Genomic DNA, 23,816 nt, shown 5'->3' with positions numbered 1-23,816 from the left:
TGGCGCACTTTCGTTAAGTGCGTCGGGACGCTACGGCCTGCTTACTTGTGGCGTACGTTTTTGGGCCTGTGCGCTGGTTTGATCGAGCGCTGTTTTGCCCTGTTCGAATCCATGAATACGTGTTGCCGGAGAGCGTGTGGGCGTTCCGCGTACTTGCCTCCTGTACTTCCCCGTGCCGCCCACATTCTTCCCCATTCCGAGTGTTGTGCCCCATTTTATTCCCCATTCCGAGTGTCCCGCCCTGTGTTCCGCCTACTTTAGAGCTGTGCGCTGCGCTCGGAGTGATAGCGCAGTGGCCGTGGCGCACGCCGTTGGTTGACCTGTGCGCCGGCGTGCGCCGCGCACTTTTTCAGCGCACGTCCTATGCTTTTCTTACGCACGGACTTCCATGAATCGACGTGCGCTGGTTTCCCTGCGCTTTTCGCTATTTTTCGGCGCACGTATAGGCCCCTCTGCGCCGGAATTTTCGGCGCACATTTATTCCATGAATCGGCCTGTTAGTGTTCCTGGGAGCATCCTTAAATATGACTACCTCAGCAGCAGCCTTGTTAGATGACAGGGTGTGTACTTTCTCTGCCACCATTCAGACGTTTTCAGAGACCCATTGCCTCAGTGCCACCAATCAAATCCCTCTTGTCGTTCTGCATACCATTAATCCAGAACTGCCGACTTCATATGCATCCCCTGCAGGAGTTTCTGGATGCTTGTTGGAACCAAGTCTCCGGGCTTGGGATTACACTATCCAGCTCACCAATGCTTTCCACAAAGCTGTTCTTTGGTCGCAAAACACCAACAACCCCAGGGGTAGTGCACCTTTCACAGCTCCCTGTTAGGAGGTGCAGAAACAAAATACACCTACATGCACCGCTGGGGAGCCCCCAAAGGATGTCTTCCTGCCAGAGGACTCTGCTCACCACAAGAAAATATACTACAGTTCAACATACTAAAACTATGGGGGCTGTGTTTTGTGTGTTCACGTCTTTCCTGCCTCAACAGCAGGGGAAAACGGTAAGCATTTTCACAGACAACACAACCACAATGTTCTACATCAGGAAATAAGTAGGCACCATGTCACAAATCCCAATGAAGCATAACGACTTTGGAAATGGGCCTTAAACCATGAAATGTTCCAGTCTCCTTTCCACATACCCTGCATGAACAACTCAGTAGCCGATTCTCTGAGCAGGTAACTCTTGCTCCTAGCAAGAGTAGGAGAATCTACAGAGCTAATTGGACTTCATCTTCCGAACATGAGGGAAACCAGGTATAGGCCTGTTCGCTACAGAGTTCAGCTCCAAGTGCTAGTTATTCGCCAAGCAGATTACCTCAACTAGCAATCTGGGCATGCACCTTCACTTCCCTGGCACAAGTTCCTTAACACCTTCCCTTGATACCTCTCATCCCGGGAGGCCTACAATGATTCAAACACCAGCCATGTAAGCTGATCCTTATAACCCCGACATGTCTGGTTCTTGGAGCTCCTAGCACTCGCTAGGACTCAACCCACTGATTCTACCTGTCCACAACATGCTCTCCTGAGAAGGGAGTGAAGTTCTTCAGCCCAACTCAGCTTCTGTCAACCTCAAGGCCTTGCTACTTCATCTCTAGAGTTTGGCATGCCTAGGGATAGCAGGGGTGTTTTTTCAACGGCATGAGCCCCCTTCAACATCTCCTGCTATTCAAAAACATGAAAGAGGTTCACAGACTGGTGTGCTACCAACAATCTTGACACCTTCAGTTTCAGCCTTAGCAAGTCCTTTTATACTTGTTTTCTCTAGCTAAAAGTTGTCTTGTTTTTCCATGCATCAAGGTGCACTTGGCTTGGCTACAATGTCTCACTACACACATACATCCTTGGTGCCATGACTATGGTTGCACAAACGTATTGAAGAATTAATGAAAGCGCACTTGAGGACCTTCGCTGTGGTGTGCAAACTGGCTTCCTTTTAGGAACTCAACAGGATTCTCGTCAGGCAAATGCAAGCCCCATATGTACAAGGAGGATATTAAATTTGTCTTCTGGGAGATGGCATTTCTGGTAGCTATCACCTGTGTGAGGAGAGCGAGCGAGAAACAAGCCTGTTGAATTAGCCAATCAATACTGGGATTGTCGGTGACCAGCCAAACAAGGCAGAAGAAAACAGAGTGGGGGCATCAATAGGATCATAAAGGATTTTTTGGTGACTCAGAACATACATCAACAGTGCAAAAGTCACAGAGGTGTTATTCCCTGGAGTTTAGCGGAGAATCAACAACATAGTGGGTCAGGGCCGATTGTGGTTTCAAAAACACTTGAATTGTGTGTACACACACTGCTGAGCCATGTAATTGCTTGAGGCTCTAGAATATACAAGTATAGCAACTTTCAAGGGTTTCAAAGTTCTGGAAATTCAACAGGAAGATAAACATGGAGTGGTACAGTGCTGAGCGGCACGTCGTATCTAGAATACAGGAAGTAATTAAAAATAACAGGAGGAGAGTTCTCCTTCACCTTTGAGCTTTGGTGTTTTCCAAATTCAAAATAGGGCAAACACAAAGCTTGTTTGACTGCCGCAACACAGGCATATGATTTCAGAGCATTGCTTACTTGTTTTGTGAACAGTGGGCCTCTTGAGTCTATCAATATCCATTTCAACGAGTACTGGATCTTCGAGAGGTAGAACCTTAGGAAGAACTGGCACTGGAAATGTGTATAGGCCTGGAATTATTCGGTCTTCATTGCTCAGGATAATGTTCTTGCAATTACTGATCGATACAGACATCTCAGACACTGAGGTTCTTACTGGTGATGGGGCAAGTTTAGACATGGACTGAGTTATCTGACCTCCACAAAACGTAAAGGCGCGTGAGAAAAGAACTCGGAGTGATCTGACAAAATCAAGACAAACAACACATTAAAAGGGAGCACAGTGTCATCAATGACGTAGGTTACATAGGTTACAAATCCGAATGGCTGGTTGGTGTGACCCTATTTATAGGCTACCTGCTCCATAAGGGATGCCAGGCCATTGGTCGCATCATCTTCTGTCCATCTTCTTCCATAATGGCTCCTCCTGGTGCATCATCGGGCGCAAAGCTACTTTTCATGGTCAATTATGAAAAGAAAAACAATGCATTCTCTATCTCTAATCTAATGAGCACCTGGTACTGCAGACATGGGCATGGAGGATACTTCCGAGGTCACTATGATTTGCAACCCCAGCTCGATCCCAGACACGTTGGCACCCATTCAAAGCTTCCCACCCTAGTTTTTAAGTTTGTTGCTTTGGCCCTCCTAGCATCTCAGAGCAGAAATCACATTACCTAGTGGTGGGGGCAGCCGTCCCTGCTTTCTGGTCTTTACTGATCCATTGGTGATTGGATAGTTTTATAGTCGGTAGTCTGGAGCTGGCTGATGCCTTGGAATGCTGGGGCCGTGGGGCACGGGCATCTGAGCACTATATTTTAATGCTGGGACTAGGAAAGGTTGGAGGCTCGTGCCCTCCTTCTTATGAATTAGCATTTCTCATGGAGCTCTCAGCCCCCTAATGTCATTGATCGGGCACATTCCTCCTGAGACACGAATGCTGGCAGTATGAGACAATGGAAGGTTATGATATGATATGATATGATATGATATGGCATCTATAACGCTCCTATACACAAGTGTTTCAAGGCGCAACATGGCAAGGGAGGGGGAACTGATGGAGGACAGAGACAGCGATCCAACTAGGCCCAGTGTCATTCAGATCGCACAAGTGCAGGGGAAGGGGGAAGAGAAAAAGTGCGGACTGGGAGGGGTATGGGGACAGTGCAGTACATGGGATAAACAATAGGAGAAGTAGAGCCAGCTGGTGGCAAGTGCAGGGGTAGGTGCAGACATCAGGTGTCAAGTGCTGGTGGGGGACTGTAGGGATACAGAAAAACAGTCCCCAAGTGCGGGAGTTGCCAGGGAGGCAGCGCAGGTGTGTAACTGGTGGGGGAGGGGAGCTGGGCCTGAGATCAGAGGGTGGCCAGGTAATCAGTACAGTTTCAGCCAGGAATTCAGCAGGGGAGAGGAGGAGAGAAAGCAGAAGCAAAGAAGAAGGTTTTGAGGTGCTTCCGGAACCGGAGATGGTTCTCCTCAAGTTTCAGGGAGACAGGGAGTCTGTTCCAGAGGGAGGCCCCAGCCGAAGAAAGAGACCTACCACCACCTCGTTGCTTGGAGAAGCGACTGACCCTGAAGAGAGTTGGAGGTATTGAGGCCCCAGAAGGCCTTGTGGACAATGCAGAGTTTTGAACTTAATCCTCGCAGGCACTGGGAGTCAGTGCAGAGATCTCCTGGAGAGATACGATCCCTGTGCTGGAGGCCAAGGACAAGTCTCGCAGTCCTGTTCTGGATGAGTTGCAGAGGGCGGAGGGTAGAAGCAGACAGATTTAGAAACAGGCTATTGCAATAGTCCAGCCTAGGGAGAACCAGAGTTCTGGAGACAGTGAGCTTCTGGGTGAAGGAGAGGAAAGGAAGAATACATCTGAGGAGGTGCAGCTGGTAGTGTGACTTCTTAGAGACGTCAGAGATGTGAGGAGAGAAGGAGAGTGAGGAATTGAAGTTGACCCCAAGGGTTTTAGCCTCACAGGTGGGAACAGGAAGAGGGCCTAGAGAGGCCGGCCATAGAGTGACAGGAAAGGAGGGAGCTGATGTGATGATGAGGAGAATCCTGGTCTTACTGGCATTAAGGCAGAGATAATTGGTGGCACACTGCTCCTAGATAGCAGACAGACAGTCAGAGATGAGAGATGGAGAAACGGTGGCCGGAGGTAGCCTGAAAATGAGCGGAGTTTCATCCGCATAGCATTGAAAGTTGGGGCAGAGAGCAGCAATGCGGTGGGCAAGAAGTGCCAGGTATTGGTTGAACAGCCAGGGAGAAAGGTTAGACACCTGGGGGACACCACAGGTAGAGATAGAGATAGACTAGAGGAAGGATCTGGGAGGGTCGATCAGAGAGGAAAGGATATCATGGAGATGGTTGAGCAGGATGGCATGGTTGACCATGTCAAAGGCAGAAGAGAGATCACAGGGGGTGTTGGAATAAAGGTTTTATAGCAGGTCTTCACAGATGTTCAGGAGAGCAGTTTCCTTGCTTCTGGCAGCTCTGAAGCCAGACTGATGGTCATGAAGACAACCAACAGATTCATTGTGAAGATTAAGCTGGGAGATGGCCAGCTTTTCCAGGGTTGTGAATCTCTGTGGCTCTGGCCTTTTTCACTGCTGCCCATGTTATGGCCTATTGTTGCATGCACATGCTTATTTCCTCGATCGTGGCCTCTGCCTATTGCCCTGGCTGCAGCACAGTGTTAGGCCTCGATTTCAATATGGCTGCTATTTCTAAAATTCCATTTGACTCCCACTGCACCCTATTCCCACACATGCACTAAGACACTAATGATACAGCTTCTAGTGACACGCCCATCTCCTCTATAGTCTCCGCAAGCTTCTACAACACACTTCAAGGCCTCTGCATCACCCTGAACCTCTTGGGAGTCTGGAACGATTACCCTCACTTCCCAACATTCCCACCTTTTGTTAATCTGACATTAATATAATATACAATGGTGTTCCCTCCTTTGGTAACCATGCTCTGCACAGAGACCCTAAACCTTCCCCTGCTTTTGCATACTGTTCTGGGGTGCATGTCATGTATATACACCCCCCCTTCCCCTGCTAGGTCAACCGAGTGCTCTACATAGTTCTCGGGGTAAGGTGGTGGAGTAGTAATGGTACCTGGAGGGTGAATTCGTTGTTCGATTAAAACCATGCAGGACTTGTCAGGGTCATCTGTTTGGACAGCATGTCATTTGTATCGCAAGGTGCACCATTTACCAGAACTGAAACCATCATCAGTGTGCTTCTGGGAATTGCTTTGGTGCAGCATCGGAGTCTGATATGGCATTTGCAAAACATCACCAATACAAACACGATCACTGGAACCAGAATTGTCACGATCGCTCCCATCCACAATGGAGACTAGGAGAAAAGAGCATTTACTTTTCTGAATACCTGTATGCATGTGGGTGCTGAGAGTGTGCAGTGCCCCTATTATTTGCATTAGAGACCCATTATCTGTGTCATTCGGAGGTATGTAGGTACAGCATGAATCACCTATTTTGCGGCAAATGCCTCCTTCCATCACTGTAAGCACACAGCGGTTCTGCAGGGTTATCAACTTGATTGCATGCATCTCAGCCTTGATGGTGTGGAGGCCCTGCTCAGTGTCATTCACCAACTGTATCACTTCACAGCGGACAATCTGAAGCCATTTGGCATTTGTGGTTGCTTATATTCTGGGTACTAGCAAAGAGGCAAATAATATCTCCTCCTTGTTGTACAGTCCATATTGAGCAGGTATTTCTTTCAGTAAGAGTGAGGAGTCCTGAGACAAATAATTTTGTCTCCACTTTCTGCACAACTGTTCCTCCTTGCTTTTCTTTGGCAGAGTGCAGAATATTGGGGGTGGTGGTGAGATCATTGCAGAGGCGTCTGTCACTGGTTCTGCTGTTGGGTGACGAAGCCCTCGGGTCCCACTATTAGGTGTTCTTCAGGGACCACGAGGAGAGCTGAGTGCAACATGGCCAGGGAGCACGTGCCCATCCATAGTGGCAGGATGTGCAGAAATGCTTGCTGGCCACAGACCCAGTAGTTATCCATCACAGCAGTTGGCCATTTCTTGAGATATCGGATGCATAATGTCTTGTTGCACTTGATGTTGGCTCCTACAAAGATGCTTCTCTCATCATGGAAACACAGTTCGTATTCTTCCTGCTTTTGCACCTTCACTGGCTTCTCCATCATCTCAATCCATGTGAGGTTTGCCACATGTTCATTCCAATACCCTCGGCACACATTGTTCACCCTTTCGATAACTTCTTCACCAAATCCCACAAGACCTCCTGCCATACATCTCATTGTAGTCTCCTGCCACCTGTTCGCCACAAACTTCACCCCTTCTATCTCCATGCATAGCCTCTGTAAGCACTGCACGTCCCGCACACTACAGTTTGCCTCGGTCATCATCTCAAGTTGTATGTTCCGTGCTTGAAAAGAGCTTTGCAGCCTGCATAAGGTTACTTTGGCATTCTCACATTGGAAGCCCCAACGCGTGTGGTATCAAGGAACAAATGTAGAAGCTCCCATTAACGCTCTTTTTTCCCACTGCGCTTATGTCTGCTTACCAGCTATTGCTTAATTCTTGGTGGTGCCCATCTTCTATTATGTCTAGACAGAGCCCTCTGTACTCGTCGTCCTTTGCGCTATTAATCAGTCTTTTCAAACGTTTCACTGCATTCACATTTGAACCAATAGTAGAAGAACTAAAATGTGCAATAATGTCAGAAAATACATTAGGAAACAATGATAACATAGGTAAATTAGCAAGCTTGCCCATAGGTTGCTGGGTGTCAAATATGTTATTAACAGTTGCATTCATCTTTGCTTTAGAGACCGTGGCCACAGTATTGTATATACCATTAGTAATATTTACATGTGCCTTTCCAGCCTTTTTATATGTCCACCCCATGTAAAACTAACCCATAAATATATACATAGTCCAAGCATAAAAAGAGCCAATAATCCAGCTACACAGTGCATAACATAGACATACATCGAAGAGAACAGTGTTATGAGAGAATATTCACAGGGACGATAACAAGACTACTTATCAATTGAATTGTTACTGTTGTGTGCATCCATTGTGAAACAAAGAAAAATAGAAAGAGAACAAGAAGGAGAATGGGAAAAAGGAGGAGGAAAATAAAAGAGAGACAGAGAGAGCATGGTTGTGCAAATAATATGCAGCATTGTTTGTGTATTGACAAGGTAGATCAGTTCTAGGGGAAAATTGAAAATGGAACCACAAGACAATGTTCACTTGCATGTTATAGGTAGGCATACATGTTTCTCCAAAATATTCATCAGATCAATGGGCCACTTCTTACACCTTTAACGTTTACTCAAAATAAGCGGGGGTGCGTCATGAGGTGCTCTTCAGACATCAGACAGATGCACCCAATACTGTAGCTCTGAACTTTTACTGCAAGGGGAGTGGCATAGACAACCTCAAAGGGTACGTTATATCTAGGCTCACTCCACCGGCGGTCAACATTTGTAATATAAACAAAATCCCCGGGATACAGCTGGAGGGGAGGTAATGTCTGTAGAGCGGGTGCAGCGCTGGTAGATTCTTCCTACCTTGGTGGCGCTATCTGTTGAGAGATAAATGTTATCGCTTTTGTTAAGGCAAAATAGGTAACTTTTAAATTCATCTCCTAGAACGGACGTAACTCTGTGAGCATCCAATGCTGTTTTAATGGGAAACCCTGGCATGTGCATTTGCCACCCTGACACCACTTTAAGTGGTGACAAATACTGATCCTTCAGGGCTGCGTGTGCATGCTGAACAAGGTGAGGGGCAAGCAGTGCACCCAGTTCTTTTTCAACGTTTTGCAAAGCTTGGACAGTTTACTTTTCAAAAGGCTGTTTATTAATTTCCGTTGGCCTGGGGGTGGTAAATTGTGCACATCCAATGGTTGATGCCCAGTAATGCTGTTATTTCCCTAACCAGCTCATTGAAAAAGTGAGTGCCGCTATCAGACCTTAATACATCGCACACTCCCGAGCGAGGGAAAAACCTCTCGGGCCAAAAATGTAGTGGAACATTTAGTGTCTGCTTACCAACTATTTCTTAATTACAATTGCACGAGGGCCTGCCTCCACCCATCGGGAGAAGGGACACACAATCATGATCATATAACGCGATCCATTACATCACTCCCCCATGTCCATGTGATCAACATGCAATTCGTGGAATGGCCCCATTGGGCGGTGTAGTGTACCTCCAATAGTTCTTAAAGTAAGGCCAGTACAGTAGCTCTGGCATGTGGTGCAGTGAATAATCAGTTCAGTCAATGTTTCCTGCATATTGGGGACAAACAAGTCCTCCTGTACATCTGCGGCAATATGTTGTTTTGACAGATGGGATGGGCGGTGCAGCTGGTCGAATGCGTCAAGTAGCAATTCGTGCGGCATGACCGCTTACCCTATAGTTTTCTGCCAACACAACAAATCTGTAGGGGACTGTTAGACTATCTATTTAACCACAAGTCCTTTTCTTCCTGCAGGGACTGGCCCTGTAACGCAAACAGTTGTGCAATTGCTAATGAGTTGTAGGATGCTGGCAATTGCTCTCGGCTCTGTGCTATCACCGGATATGTGGAAACATTTGGCACAGGGAGCTTTGCTGCTTGCTTGGCTGCTGCATCCGCGATGGTGCTACCGATGGAGACCTCATCGGTATCATTAGTATGGGCGGTCCATTTAACCACTGCTGCCATCAGTGAGGGCTGAGGAAGTGCTTCAATCAGCTTGTCCAACAGCGCTGCATGCTGTACTGGGGATCATTCCCCTCTCCTTTTCCACCAGCGCTGAATGCACCGTGGTGGTGACATAGGTTGAAGCAGAATAAATGGTCATCCGGCACCCCTGGGACGTTTGGAGCACCTCAATAGGCACTATGTGCCCCATCTCACCCCAATGTAAATGACAGGATGAAGAGCCATGAACGCTCAAAGACATCCATCTTATTTCAGATGAATCCCAAGTGCACCACTGACACGTGCACGGAAAGGTACCGCCTCAATCAGCCATTCAGACCTAATCCAGTGCATATCATTACAGGTATAGGGGACACAAAGGAGATTGTGGATGGGAATACCCTAGTGAACAGTCTCGATTAAGCACCAAGAAGACGCAATGTTGACGTCATTAGTGACACCATGACAGAGAAGCATTAGTCATGAAGCCCTGCACTGCATTACATGAATACACATTTGCACATATGAAGAACATGCTCTGACAGTTCTATAGCTAGAGGATGGATGCATATGCATGCGGTCAAAGCTTGTATTATTTTTCTCACTAGCCATATGCAGTAATGCAGAAACGCAAGGCAACAAGAGATCCAGAGCAAGCTTGCAGATGCTTATGGCAAAATACCCCTATGGAACTACAGGAGTATATATGGAGCCTGGTTGGACCATGTGTGACTAACTTATAAGCTACTCAGTTTAACACGAGCATGTAGAAATCATAGTATAAGTCTAAGGAAAATTACAGAAGCCTCAAGCCACAGAGCTCGAGACGAGAAGAGCTGATTCAGGCTGCACAGAGTGCAAAGCAGGCTCAAAGCCAAGGTCAGAGATACACAGTCACGTTCCAAACTCTAGACGATAAGGGACCAGCGGCAGATAACTCGAATACAACCTCATAAATGCAGGCTCAAGAGCTTGATTTTGTGGTCTACAAGCACGTGATGCCCCCGAGCCAGACAATGGGCATTCACCCATAGTGGGATGAAGAGACAATACCAGCAAAACCAGATGAGGAATGAAACAAGTGTTGCAAACATAGGTACGCACTCTCATATGCAAGGTGGTAAACTAACAGATACAATACAGACACATAATCATTTCATATCACCTTGAAGAAGTACACAGAGAGCTGAGAACCGAATCGAGTCTCAGGCTTGGGGATATCAGTTATAGCCAATCACGACATAGAAAATCAGGGCTGGATGGCTAGGGGCAAGAATCAATGATAAACCCACCAATCTGCAACAATGTAATAGATAGTTTCTTGGGGATGGGACAGGTAAGCCACCTGACATGCAAGGACCAGTAGAATAACCTCTATATGATACTTCCATAAGAGTTACCACTCTCAATACCCAATCCGCTCCGGGGAAAGGTTTTTAGGGCAAGGGCCCAGGTGATGATGCAATGTCACCAAAAAACTGTGGAGCACACATTGTAAGGTTGAGAAGTACTGGAGAATCTTGATAGCCTTGTATGATCCTTTTTGGTCTCTTGCAATAAACTTCAGTCCTAATATGCCATTGGCTGAGTCCTCTGTTTATTCTGGGGAAGGGTGTTGGGCCCTTGAAATTCAGACAGACCCCCGGATGACCTCTGGCATACTAGGGAACCATCCCAACACTAGTGTCTCATATACCTCCTCTTCTAGGTGAACAACTGCTGCACGAGTATGCCTCAAACCAGCCCCCTGGCTGTTAGTTACTGACCTATCAACAAAGAGAATACCCCCCCTTCGAACAGACTGTCTCTTGCCTTCAGTATGTCGTCCTCCTCTCCTTCAAATGTCACACAGTTTTGTCTTGCAAGGTCCTTGTCAGTGCACATTTCTGTTAAAAAAGTAGCAGGATTTACAGTTGTACATCACAATATATGGATCTTTTTATGCTGGACAGAATAAACTCATATGCAGAGGCCCTGTGTGGTCAGGGTCAATTTAGATCGCTCAAGCAGGGCAAATACAGAGTGCTCCACATACAATGTAACCAAACATGCCACAACAATTGTGGAGCTTTTCTCAATTGCATGACTGAATCTACCACTCTGCTGTAGGAAGCCAATGGCTTGTGGCCCATTCTCTTCTTCCTGAGTGCCGCGGGTTTAAGCTACCCATTTGAATGGGAGAACAAGTAAAACTCATGTGTGTAGTCAGGAGTTGTTAATACTGGGGCAGTAACTTCCTTTAGGTCATTGAAACTCATCAGCATGTCCTCTGTCCACGTTATCTTTTTGTCTGCTTTTTGCGCTTCTTTGAGGCCTTGTAACAGGGGCCTAGTGTATGCTGCATAATCTAGAATCCAGACTCAGCAGCAATTCTGCATTTCCTTAATAGTGGCTGGCTGAGGGGCATTGCACACTGATGCGGCACATTTGGTCTGATTTTCTTAACATAAACGGATTTCAATTGGCCAAAGTAAAGCACTTCTTGGAGGCAATATTGCAATTTAGCTTAATCGACCATGTAGCCTTTTTATGCTAGCAGCTGCAGGAGAGTGACAGAGTCCTTCCGGCACTGCTGTTCATTGTCACTACACACTAGTAGGTCTACAACATAGTCAATGACAGTCCTGGGCACTTGGACACTTCCCAAGACAGCATGCAGTATTCTGTTAAAAATACTAGGGGATTTGCAGTACCCTTTTGGCAGTCTTCTGTTTTTGAATTGCTGTATGCCATGCATGAATGCAGTGAGATACTGTGAGTCTGGGTGCAGGAGCATGGAGAAGAAGACATTCTTCAAATCCAATACTGTAAAATACGTTGCTTGTTTGGGGATACTGCACAATATTGTCGCGGTACTAGGAACTACAGGAAATTCTGCCTGAACATTGTCCTTTAATGAACTTGTGATAATGAACTCTACCATTTTGTTTATGGCCAAATTCGAAAAGAACTTTATTTTCATCCCAGCCAACTTATGGCAAGATAACATCAAACAATGGCGGCGCTATATTGATGATGTCATCTGTTTATGGGAAGGTACAAAGGACACATTAGAGAACTTCTTTGTCTGGCTGAACATATGCAGTACAGATATTCAGTTTACCATGGAACACAGCAACACCATGGTCCATTTTCTGGACTTATCCATTGGACATACTCAGGGTAAATTAACTTGCAATACGTTCTGCAAACCGACAGACTGCAAAACTTTACTTCATTTTCAGAGTAACCATCCCAAACATATTAAGGAGAATTTACCCTACGGCCAATTTCTGCGCCTACGCAGAAACTGTACGTCCCTAGAGGACTTTTGCCATGATGCTGACCTACTCAGCAGGAGACTACAAGAAAGAGTGTATCCCCGCAAGTTGGTGTCCCAGTCTTTGAAGAGGGCACGCTTCACATGTCAGGACTTACTCCTAACTCCCAAAGCTCGGGAAGAACCTCAGGACCAAATCACCTGTGTGGTGACACACGGCCAACATGTTTTCCAAATTAAAAAAATCATTCACAAATACTGCTCTATTGCAGGACTATGCCTTCCAGACCAGCGCAAACTAAGGTTTGCGTACAAGAGGGCATGGAACATTAAAGAACATTTGGTGCACTCAATGTATACCAAGAAAACACCACAAAGCAACCTATGGAATCTCAGACCACTCACTCGGTCTGCCAGTTCACATCAAAAATTCAACAATTTCAAGTTGGACAAAAAACATGGTGTCTCAACGACATCTCCAACTGTAAGACCAGGCAAGTGGTATACTGCATAGAATGCCCTTGTAAACTTCGATATGTCGGGCAAACTATGCGGAATGTAGGCACACGTATTTCGGAACATAGGTCAAGGATTAGATGCAAAAACCTCACATCCCCCCTTGTACAACACTATTTGGATAAGAAACACACCACACAAGACATCTACTGGTGGGTCCTTGAAAGAGTACGGGATGGCCCCAACATTCAGGGACGGTTGCTGAACCTTGAATGCAGATGGATCCATATATTGGAATCAGTACAAAAGGGCCTTAATGAACAACAGATCTTTCCACCTTGAGTTAGAGCCAGGTACTCTGGACACACACGTACCTGAAGATGTCACTCAACTGATTACGAGCACGTCAGTGACCACCGCAGTGCCATTGGACTATTTTTGCCCTGCTGAATGTGCATCTCTCCTCTGGACTCCCACCATATCCCAAGCAGGAAAACCTTTTTTCCTATTTTTATGACAGTACATGACTACCATTCTTTAACCAAGATCTTGTGCACACATTGAGTTACATGCACCGTTCTCCTTTTTCCACCAAGATCCAACATACATCATGCGCCACATGTCTGATGATGTGGTTCTGCACACACATTAAGTTTCGTGCAGTTCACCTTTCTCTTACCTCTCTTTGGTTTTTGACCTACAATCGGGCGGGAGTTGCAGCCCACCACGATTGGTTTTTAGCCTCACACACCCCCCAGCTCTTACTGAATGCTGGGCTTCCTGCACGATGACGCCGTGCTTCCAAATCCCTTCAGCACACCGGGTCATCTACACTTTCCCAGGAGGCTCCATTTTAGTAATGGAACCCCGTTGCTTCGGCATCAATGCACGGCATCGATTGCATGCAAACCGCAGCTGAGGGCCGGTACGGGTGGAGGGCTTCGCCCCCACTCACGCGAAGTAACCCAACATCCCAGTTCCGCATTCCCTTAGCGGTGACCAATCAGACTCTGCCAAGCGGCACGCTGCGATTGGCCAGCCCGCTCACACACCCTTCAGAATGCTGATCGCCGAGGCCTCAGCCAACCCGGCTCCGCCACGTAACATGCGCTTACTGACTCACCAACCCACACACCCTCCACAGTGAGACGTGTCCTGGTTACAGCCAATGCTGACCGTCAGACACTCACTGCAGAGCAGCGAACGCTCGCTGCACGGACAGATCCTTCCACTCTGGAAGCACCACACAGACAGTGCCTCCCGAATCAAGTCACAGGTAACACGTTTTTTAGTACCCCCAGCGTTTCCTAAGACACTCGCTCACTGTTTTGGAGCTGAGACCACTGGGAATTCACTTGCTCGTCTTAACAAACATTTGCTCATTTCTTACATTAGGATGCACGGGATTCCTGCTCTTTATTGCTAGAACCACGCTCCAGCCATCCCGACCATTTGGCTCCAGTCCGGCGTATCCAATGACTGGTACCCTTCACCAAGGAGCCCTCCACCCTCCGGCCCAGGTACCTTTAGGGATCCATTGTTACTAGAGATATATATATATATATATATTGCTTTCTCTATTCCGCGGCACAGTAGTAGGCCGTTGATATGTCACAAAGCTGGAGTCCCCACCCGAACCAGAAAGCTAAACCCCCACGCCCCAAACATTTTACGGTTGCCAGTCTAGGTCATTTTTAACTCAACTGTGTTGCTCTATACACACAGTGTCAGCTTACCCAGTCTTGACTGCCATTTGTTTGCCTCCATTTTTCAGAACATTCTTTGCCTCTGGCGACTCAAATCCAAAGACTGGCTCGAGCCCTCTCACAACATGCGACACAGTAGTGCTGCTTACTTGGTCCCACCTGTCCTGGGAGCCCGCCCCACAAGCGAGATTCATAACAAGGTTCCAGTGGTGAGCTAGCCAAACACAATTTCTTTTACCCGACCACCACCCAAAAAAACGTTATCAGTACGTGTTGTTTTTCCTTGTTACTGCATATTATGTGCCCCCTTATTTTAAGGTTTCAAATGGAACCAGACACACGGTTGTCTTTGACGAAATTTAGTCTTGGGTACTACCACTTCCAGTTATGTCCAGAAAGAACTGAGGTATTAATACACAAGAATATTCTATTTACTACTGTTTTCTTGTGTTCTGCTTTTTTATAACAGGGGCCTCCTATTTGCCCTGATGAAGGCGGCTCATTAAGAGTAACATTGATCCAGCTGACGTATTTGGAGTTGGACATTTCCTCCGCCGAAACGTGCACCATATGCAAGGGGGTGATTTGCATTGCCAAAGATGTCTTGGGGTCTATGGACTATTTATTGACAGACCCACATTCAATACCAAGTAATCTGACCATGGTCCCCCTGCCACGTTGGCACCTGAAATATCATTTGAAAAACTAGATGCTTTACTAAACATCGCACCTAAAATACCATCTGCAAAATTCAGATGTTTGCACTGCACTTTAGCATAGACTTTATGATCTCACCAGTGATATATGCCATGTTACACGATCAAGGACTTTGAACTGATTGATGTACTGAAGCAAAACTGTGATTTCTATGTTTACGTTTTTATTTATGTCTAAGAGCATTTGAATTCTCACACACAAAGTATTTGTAAATGTTTTCTTGTTCATGTTTGAATGATCTTTGTCTCAATACAAACCACGTTTTATTCATTACCATGGCTGTATGTGATTCTCTGTATTTAAACCTTACCTTCTTTCTGGACATCCCTATGGAGTAGAATTTTAGAGTTTTTTTCCCAGTAGTACCACCAATATCAGGATTCCCGTCCACTAGGATACAATTGTTTCATTCATTGATAACATATGGGAACATACATGGTCAGTAGCAGTACTAATTTTTCTTGGTTTATGCATTGTCCTCTAGGGGACATAGGGGACGTAGATCATGTATCATTCTCCAGCTACCCCTGTTGGCTTTTATATCAGATAAATCACTGTGTTATATGGGGAGTTGGAGGGCACAATAATTCCCTGATTCAGGAGTGTGGTAATTGTGTAATAACAGCAACTGTGTGCCCAGTCCTCACTTTGATTTCCTTCCGTCACTTCCCTTTTTCCTAGCCACTGATACCCGCCCAAATCTATCCGCAGCCACAGACCTCACAAGCTTTCTCCTCTTGGTGTAATTTCTGGTGCCTCCTGTGCTTTCTCCTCATCCTCCAACTAGTCCATAGTATCTCATTCTATTTCCTGAAAGTCTCTGTTTGCGTGCCTGTCAGACTTCACTGTCCCATAACCTACACGTTCTGCTCTGCGATCACTACTATTCCCCTACTCAAAATGCACATCCTTTATTGCTGTGCTGTCTAATCTAAACATAATGTCTCCAACCCTCCACTAAGCCAAATCACACCCCTGTTTGGTCTCTCCTTCCCTTAAATCCCTCAACCGTGCCAACTCTGCTTGCACTGTTTCTAACGCCTCCTATAACTGTTTTGGTGATTTGTCATCCCACAATGTTGCAGTGTTACATGTCGGTCGATATGGGTGTGGGGCAGTGGTGAGTGAGGGCACATATGTTGGGTTTGTATATCCCGTGGCTGGGTCGGAAGTGAACGGGTACAGCCCTTCTGAGGGCGAGGACTGCAGTGTTTCCGCTGGTGCTGCACCATCATCGCATTGGGGCTTGCACCCATCAGTGTCCTCTATATCCTGTAGCATCTTCCATAAGTCTACAATCTCTTTCCTTTGCTGAAGCTGTTTACCCTTGTATTTGGCCACCAAAAGCGTGGGCACGTGTTCTAATATCCCCCTGTCATTTCTTCCCTGCTCTGCCCATGGGTGGGACATCGCACCCCTGGTTTCCGCCACCCACTGCTTGTGATACTTCTCTATCTTGTCCTTATACAATGGCAATGCACTGTACATATACTCCAACTGAGACATTACCCCCATATTGAGAATCGTTTTGCTCAAAGACTCTTCAATTATACACCATGCACGGTTTTGTCTTGCATGTAACTCATGGTTTACACCACAGATGAGAGTTCTTCCAAAGAAAAACAGAACCTTGAAGCACGCTGTAAAAGTAACCCCACTGAAATAAATAAAGCGAGCCTGGCTCTAGCCACCTTGAACTACAACGAGGCTATACTTCAGGCTAAAAAAGACACGTATAACAAGCATATTGAACAAGCCAAATCAAACACGAAAGAATTATTCAGAATACTAAAAGAACTGGAATCCCCTGTCACCCCACCTGACACTTGTACCAAAGATAGCACGTGGTGCGCCAATATCCAAAAGGCGCTCCTTGGTAAAATAGCCAGACGCCAAACTAAAATCAATGATAAAAACACCTGCCTAAAGATCGACCCGCAACCTAAAACCCATCAGGTCAGAAATAATACCAATCTCTTCTCCCTAAAGCCATTCAGCTTTTCGTCCCTCACCATCACCGAAGTAGAAAACATTATCAACAACCTCAAACCCTCCAATTGCCTGGGTGACCTATGTCCTGCCCCTATTATTAGGGATAGCTCTCATAATCTAGCTCCTTTCATTACCGCGTTCATAAATTCCTCATTCACCTCTGGGATTGTCTATGACAACCTGAAGGACGCTTGGGTCATCCCGCTTCTAAAAAAACCCTCACTGGATGTTCCTGCTAAAAATCCTTGATCTAGCTGCCAACTTGCAGATTCAAGATTATCTGGAAACTAACCAACTCCTGGGACTTAGACAATCTGGATTCCGCCCGCGGCATGGAACAGAAACCAACCTCATTGATCTTAAAACCCAAATAGAAGATCTAAAAGATAAGGGTAAATTTGCCCGCTGCTCCTACTGGACTTATCTGCGGCGTTCGACCTAGTAAATAACCAAATCCTCTGCCGACACCTCAAACTAGCTGCCCACTTTTCGGACAAAGCATCGACCTGGATCAGTTCTTTCTTAGATAACAGATCCATTAGGGTTTTCTCTCCTTCTGCGGCCGCTGAACCCTCACCAGTCACCTGCGGGATCCAAGAGAATTGTGTGTTTCCCCCACACTCTACAACGTGTTTACGAAGCCACTATTCGATATCTTGAACTATCTGGGTGTCACCTATACCAATTACCCGGATGACACCCAGATACTCATCCCCATCACCGGTGACCATGTAGCTGACACACTTTTCGTCAATTCCATCTATCAAGTCATCCAAGACTGGATGGCGCAACATGAACTCTGTCTGAATGACGAAAAGACAGAGTTTCTCATTCTAGCCTCTCACCAAAGACTCAACAAACTCGACCCCTCATTCAAATCTTTTGTCATTGATGGTAACATCATTAAAGTTACAAAGGACACTAAAACTCTAGGCATTCATATTGACTCCACCCTCTCTCTCTCCAGACAAACTAACGCAGTCTCCTCCGCTGCAGTGCATATGTGCAAGCTCATTACAGCGTGCCGTCCTTTCCTATCACCAGCCAACTGTACCACATTAGCCAGGACCCTGGTCATGTCTAAAATTGACCATTGCAGCGCCCTCTATCTTGGCACCAACCAATGTGACATTAATAAGTTACAGATTATCCAGAACAATGCTATAAGAGCTGCACTAAACATCCCCAGGAACCATCACATTTCTGACACCAGACGGAGCCTCCAATGGCTCTCAGTAACGCAAATAGTCTCTCTAAAAACACTTGCTCTAACCACTCCCCAACCAAGCACCTAGTTATCTGGCCAGTAGATTCACTGTCCACACTACCAGCAGACCCCTCAGAAGTGCCTAGACTATTTGCCTCTCCATACCACGCTTCAACCTTCAGAGATCTGGGAGACCAGTTTCCCAGTCATGGTGGCGAAACTATGTTGTAACCTAAGTGATGCGCCCGGATGCCCTTGGGCCAGGTGCGCTATATAAATAAATAAAATACAAATGCAAATACTACCAGTGCTCCATTACTGCCCCCAAGTCGCCCTCTGTCCACACTCCCAACCCGCACACACTCCCTTACTCCTCAGATCCACCACCCACACTCCCTCCACAAGCCCTCCCTCAGCCTCCACCTAATACACAATAATATTTTAATACAGTAAAAACAATAAACTATAATAATAAGCCAAAATAACAACCACTACTTTGGCTCCTTCCCCAACCCGAAACATTTTGGGCACAGGAATCCAAGTTCTCTATTTATACAGAGCTCCTACTTTTGTACCCCCCATCACAATAGAAATATGGCGCCACCTTCTCCCGTAGCTCGGAAAGGATCCCACACTTCTGTTTTCCTCCTCGTTATCCGTACAATAATAATAATAATAATAAAATAAAAAAAACTTCTGCGTGGTCTTTCACACTCTCTTTTCACTCAATCATACGACAGCTCCCCATTCACTCTAGCCCTCTGCTGTTGTCACTCGGAAGAGGTATACTTACGTCGCGGATAATCTGGGATCATGTTGGGGTTCACCAAAAATGTAGAGAAACACCTCAATGCTCACACCAGAAAAAATGCAATACACTAGGGAAAAAGGCCCAGGATACCTCTTGCAAGCAGAACACGTTTTATTTACACAAACAGTTAAGACGTGCCAGCAAAGAACTCTGCTGTCACAGAGCTCTCTGGCAAAATCAACACAAACACGTTAAAAGGGTGCACAGCTTCATCAATGACGTAAGTTACATAGGTTACAAATATGAATGGCTGGTTGGTGTGACCCTATACATAGGCTACCTGCTCCATATGGGATGCCAGGACATTGATCCCAGCCTCTTCTGTCCGTCTTCTTCCACGTAGGCTCCTTCTGGTGTGTCATTGGGCACAAAGCTAATTTCAATGGTTTGCACCGTATACCCACACATGCACTAACTCGCCCATGCTATTCTATGATATTCTAGCGACACCCTCCTTCCCCTATAGTCACCCCAGGCGTCTACAACACACTTCGAGGCCTCTGCCTCACCCTGAACCCCTTAGGAGTGTGGGACAATCGCCCCGCTTCCCAACATATACTCGAGAATATGTGGGAGAGAAAGAGCTTGGTATTGAGATTATTTGTTCTGAAAGTTGGGGCTGCTGCACTGTGGGCTTGGGCAATGGCACTGTGGCCCCCCAGGCCAAAGGTTGCCAGTCCTCCCCTGGATCCCAGCATGAATTAAAGGGATCCGGGTACTTCAAGGGGAGCTGTGCAAAAAATGCCCCAACATTGAAAGCACATTCTGGAAAGTATGTAATGTTTCACAACCTTTGGACTACAGAATTCAAACGCCAGGTGCAGGTAAAATCACTCATCGCATACATTCAATCAAAGAAACAGAAGCCTCCCAACCTCGCCAGCTACAGTTTTAATGACTTGGCTCTTGGTGCAGGTGTCCGCCCCTGCTCCTTGGGAGTGACAGATGAGAAACGTAAGCTTTCTCCACCTAACAGCTTTAAATCATGGAAAGGTTACAGTTATTTACTGTTCACTGCAGTCATGTCAATTTTATGTCAGCAGATAAAAAATGACAGATAGGGAATTGAAGCGCAGAGAGAAAGTGGTGTTGGCCAAGTGGGAAGACAAGATCAGGCCTCAGATATTCTGCTTCCAAAGACAGCGATGTGTGACTTCACAAAATGCCCTTCCTTTCCTTATATATATCCGTCCCCACATTAGATAGGTGAAGAGGTGAAGAAGAGTGGGAGAGATATTTGCCAAAGATCACACAAGCTCTCACAAGTGGAAAAAGCGGGATGAGAAATAGTGGGCAATAATTTACCAAAAAACGCAAAAAGGGTAATCCCCAACTCTCTAACTGCCACTACCTATGTGCGGATGAGCGGCACCTGCACGTGACCCTATTCATTACATCTTGTGATGGCTAGGTTGTCTATCATTCGTTTGTTTGATAAACATCAAATGCAGTGGGAGTCTCTTCACCCAAATCTTGCGCGCATTGTAACCCTATAATCCAAGGGTTAGCAATCATGAAATATTTCCCTCCTAGTGAAATATTTCCTACAACGTGTGAAATGTCCAACAAACCTGTTACCCAGTTGGGACATATCCGGCACACCTGGTAGTCACAGCAGTTAGCTGTTCCTTTACTTTCTCTATGTTTTTCATTTAAGCACATTACAGAGCGATTAATGTTAGATGGCTGCAGACACCGCGGTTAGTGGCTAATGGTAAGTGACTATTGTCTCTAAAGGGGTGCAAACATTGATTGATTGTACAGGGTTGAGATGCATAAAGCAGCATGTTGTGTAAAATAATTACTACTCATAGGTCACTGTGCCATGCATTTTATTTCAGTCTCTCTGTCTGTCTTGATAGTACAGTTTAAAACGCAGATTCGCCTTTTAATGTTCAGATTACTTTGCCTGCGTGTAATTGTAGGTTTACATCGAGGACAGAGAAAATAAATCTACAGTCCTATCTTTTCTTACCATGTTACTGTAGTGCTGTTTATTATTTCTGGTTGCTTTATTATGTGGTTAGAACACGTTCAATTCATCGCTATACAATGGAGTCGTATTTTATTCTTGCGTTTATAACACGACAAGCCTATCACTTGCCAAAATCCACTTTCAGTAAGCACTTTGTTTTTATGTGTGGGTGGATGGTACACTGCTTTTTGTTGTTGCAGGAGCTGCCCTTAGTCTTTAGTGAAGGCAGTTTGTTTGGAAAGCTCCGTTCTCGCTAACACATCAAAGAAGCAGTCAGGGTTTATTTTAACAGATTGGTTTGATTCTTTTAGCAAAATACGAACAGTACCGAGAAACGAGAGAGAAAGAGAGACACAAAGCACTCTTTCATTGTCATCCCAGTCCTGGCAAACCGTTGGGACACTTTCGGAAACAATCGCTGCTTTCACTTTGCCACTCATTGTTTATAGTCTGATTCCAGTTAGCAACCAACTCTGAAACGCCTGCCTCTTAGTTTCGTTGGACGGAACAGAGACGACATTAACCAATGAAACACCCAGTGATTCCCATCGCCTGCTGTGAATGCACCACTCCCGGCTATGATCACTAGGCCCTTACAATATATATTTAAGTTCTCACCTATGCAGTCCCCTGACCCCTTATCTTTCATTTCTCACCAACATTACAACTCCCAGTCCTTTCACTCTTTATATCTCCTACACACATTCCAACATGCTTCCAACTGTCATTTAGGAGGTGATCATCCAGTCCCATTCTTTCTTAGCGTTGTGGGACTTGTAGTTCTGGATTTATGGTGGTAAAAGCAAAACTACAACCTCCAGAAGGACATGCGGCATGTTGTCATGTATGTCCCCTAACCTCTGCCTCCTACAAATTACTCTTTTAGCTTACCCTTCTAACTCACCCAGACCAAACTTAGCCATCCACTTCACACCCCCTTCAAACTCTTTCCCTTGCCCCTTCACTCTTCCTCATTCGCTGTGAGTACCCCGATTCACACGGTGGTGGTTCAGGTTTACCTCTTTTCTCTCAATTTCCACCTTTTTCTTTTAAGTCCTGCATCTCCGCCCACCCAGCTCACCCTTCTAACTTGGCCTATTCATGCAAACTGATATGCTTCATTTCATTCAGGAGCTGCACATCCAGTTCGACTGTCTTGCATTCTGGGAGCAGTACACATGGATTTATAATGAAAAAGCAAAACTGCAAACCATAAAATGCACACAACTAGGATTCGATGAGCATAAATGATATGGATCATGATAGAATGTTCGGCTATGTCTTGGCCGATAGTGGCACATTTTGTGCCCCCCCTATATTTGGTATGACCAGAGTGAAGCAGCAACTGACAGAGCAGAGATAAGGAGCATTTCCAGCACCTTTCTGTGCATATTGTTCTGCGATCTGCTGTTTCTGTCTGATCATGAACAATTGAAGGCACATGTTCCTTGGAATCCCCGAATTTTGATGCCTGAAGAGAGCCCAGATTCTCAGGAAATTCGGCAGTGACGCTGAGGCAGTGCCCACAGTACCAGACCTTTAGTGCTACAGGACAGGTTTAAAGGATACATGTACATGCCTGACCGCTGCTGTAGCACAAAGTTCCTGCAGGCAGAGGTGACTTTTTAATCATCTGCACCTCTGATCTAAATTATAAAAATTGTATGCCTTAATAGGTCTGTTTTCATGTAAATCTGTAAATATAAGCCATTCCTGATTGCTGTGGCATGATGACTACTAAGGGCATACCATTTTAATGCCACAGCAATTTGGTATCACAATAGTGTTAGCTCTATGAGCTGGGCTCATCTATAACATGACTGATCTATATTTGAGACTGGTCTGACTGTTTACACAGCTGCTATGTAGAATATTAGCCAGAATGCTGCCGCTTTGATTTTTCTGAAGGCAGTGCAACACATTCCCTCAGGGCCTAGGAAGTTCCACAGGAAGTCTCATGAGAACCAGTGCTTCAAAGGCAGTACTGAAAGAATGAAGCCATTCTCACAACATGTTCCTGACCACTGGAGATCCTTTGAAGTCAGCAGGCATGTGAAGGTGGCAGAGATAAAGTAGCCAAAGAGAAGGGCTAAGAGAAGGCCCCCTTGTTGTGGTTTCTGTTGGGGCTCTTCCTTGTGCTGTCCTGCCTGACAAATAAAACATCAACTGATGTCAAGGACCAATTGGCAGCTACTAACACAAATTTGGAAGACTTTCCAGACAGCTTACTTAAAACGAAGTCAGAGAAACATAAAAAAAGACATTGCCAAATTCACCAAAGAAAAGGTTTATCCCTATTTATGGAAGGACTTTATTTCCATCTTCATATCTAATTATGATATGATATTTTATTTATATTGCGCCCATAC

Source organism: Ambystoma mexicanum, chromosome 3q (genome assembly GCF_040938575.1).
Source record: "Ambystoma mexicanum isolate Mex_15411 chromosome 3q, UKY_AmexF1_1, whole genome shotgun sequence".
Taxonomy (NCBI): Eukaryota; Metazoa; Chordata; class Amphibia; order Caudata; family Ambystomatidae; genus Ambystoma; species Ambystoma mexicanum.
The sequence above is the reverse complement of the archived record's forward strand: the minus strand, read 5'-3'. Positions refer to the sequence as shown.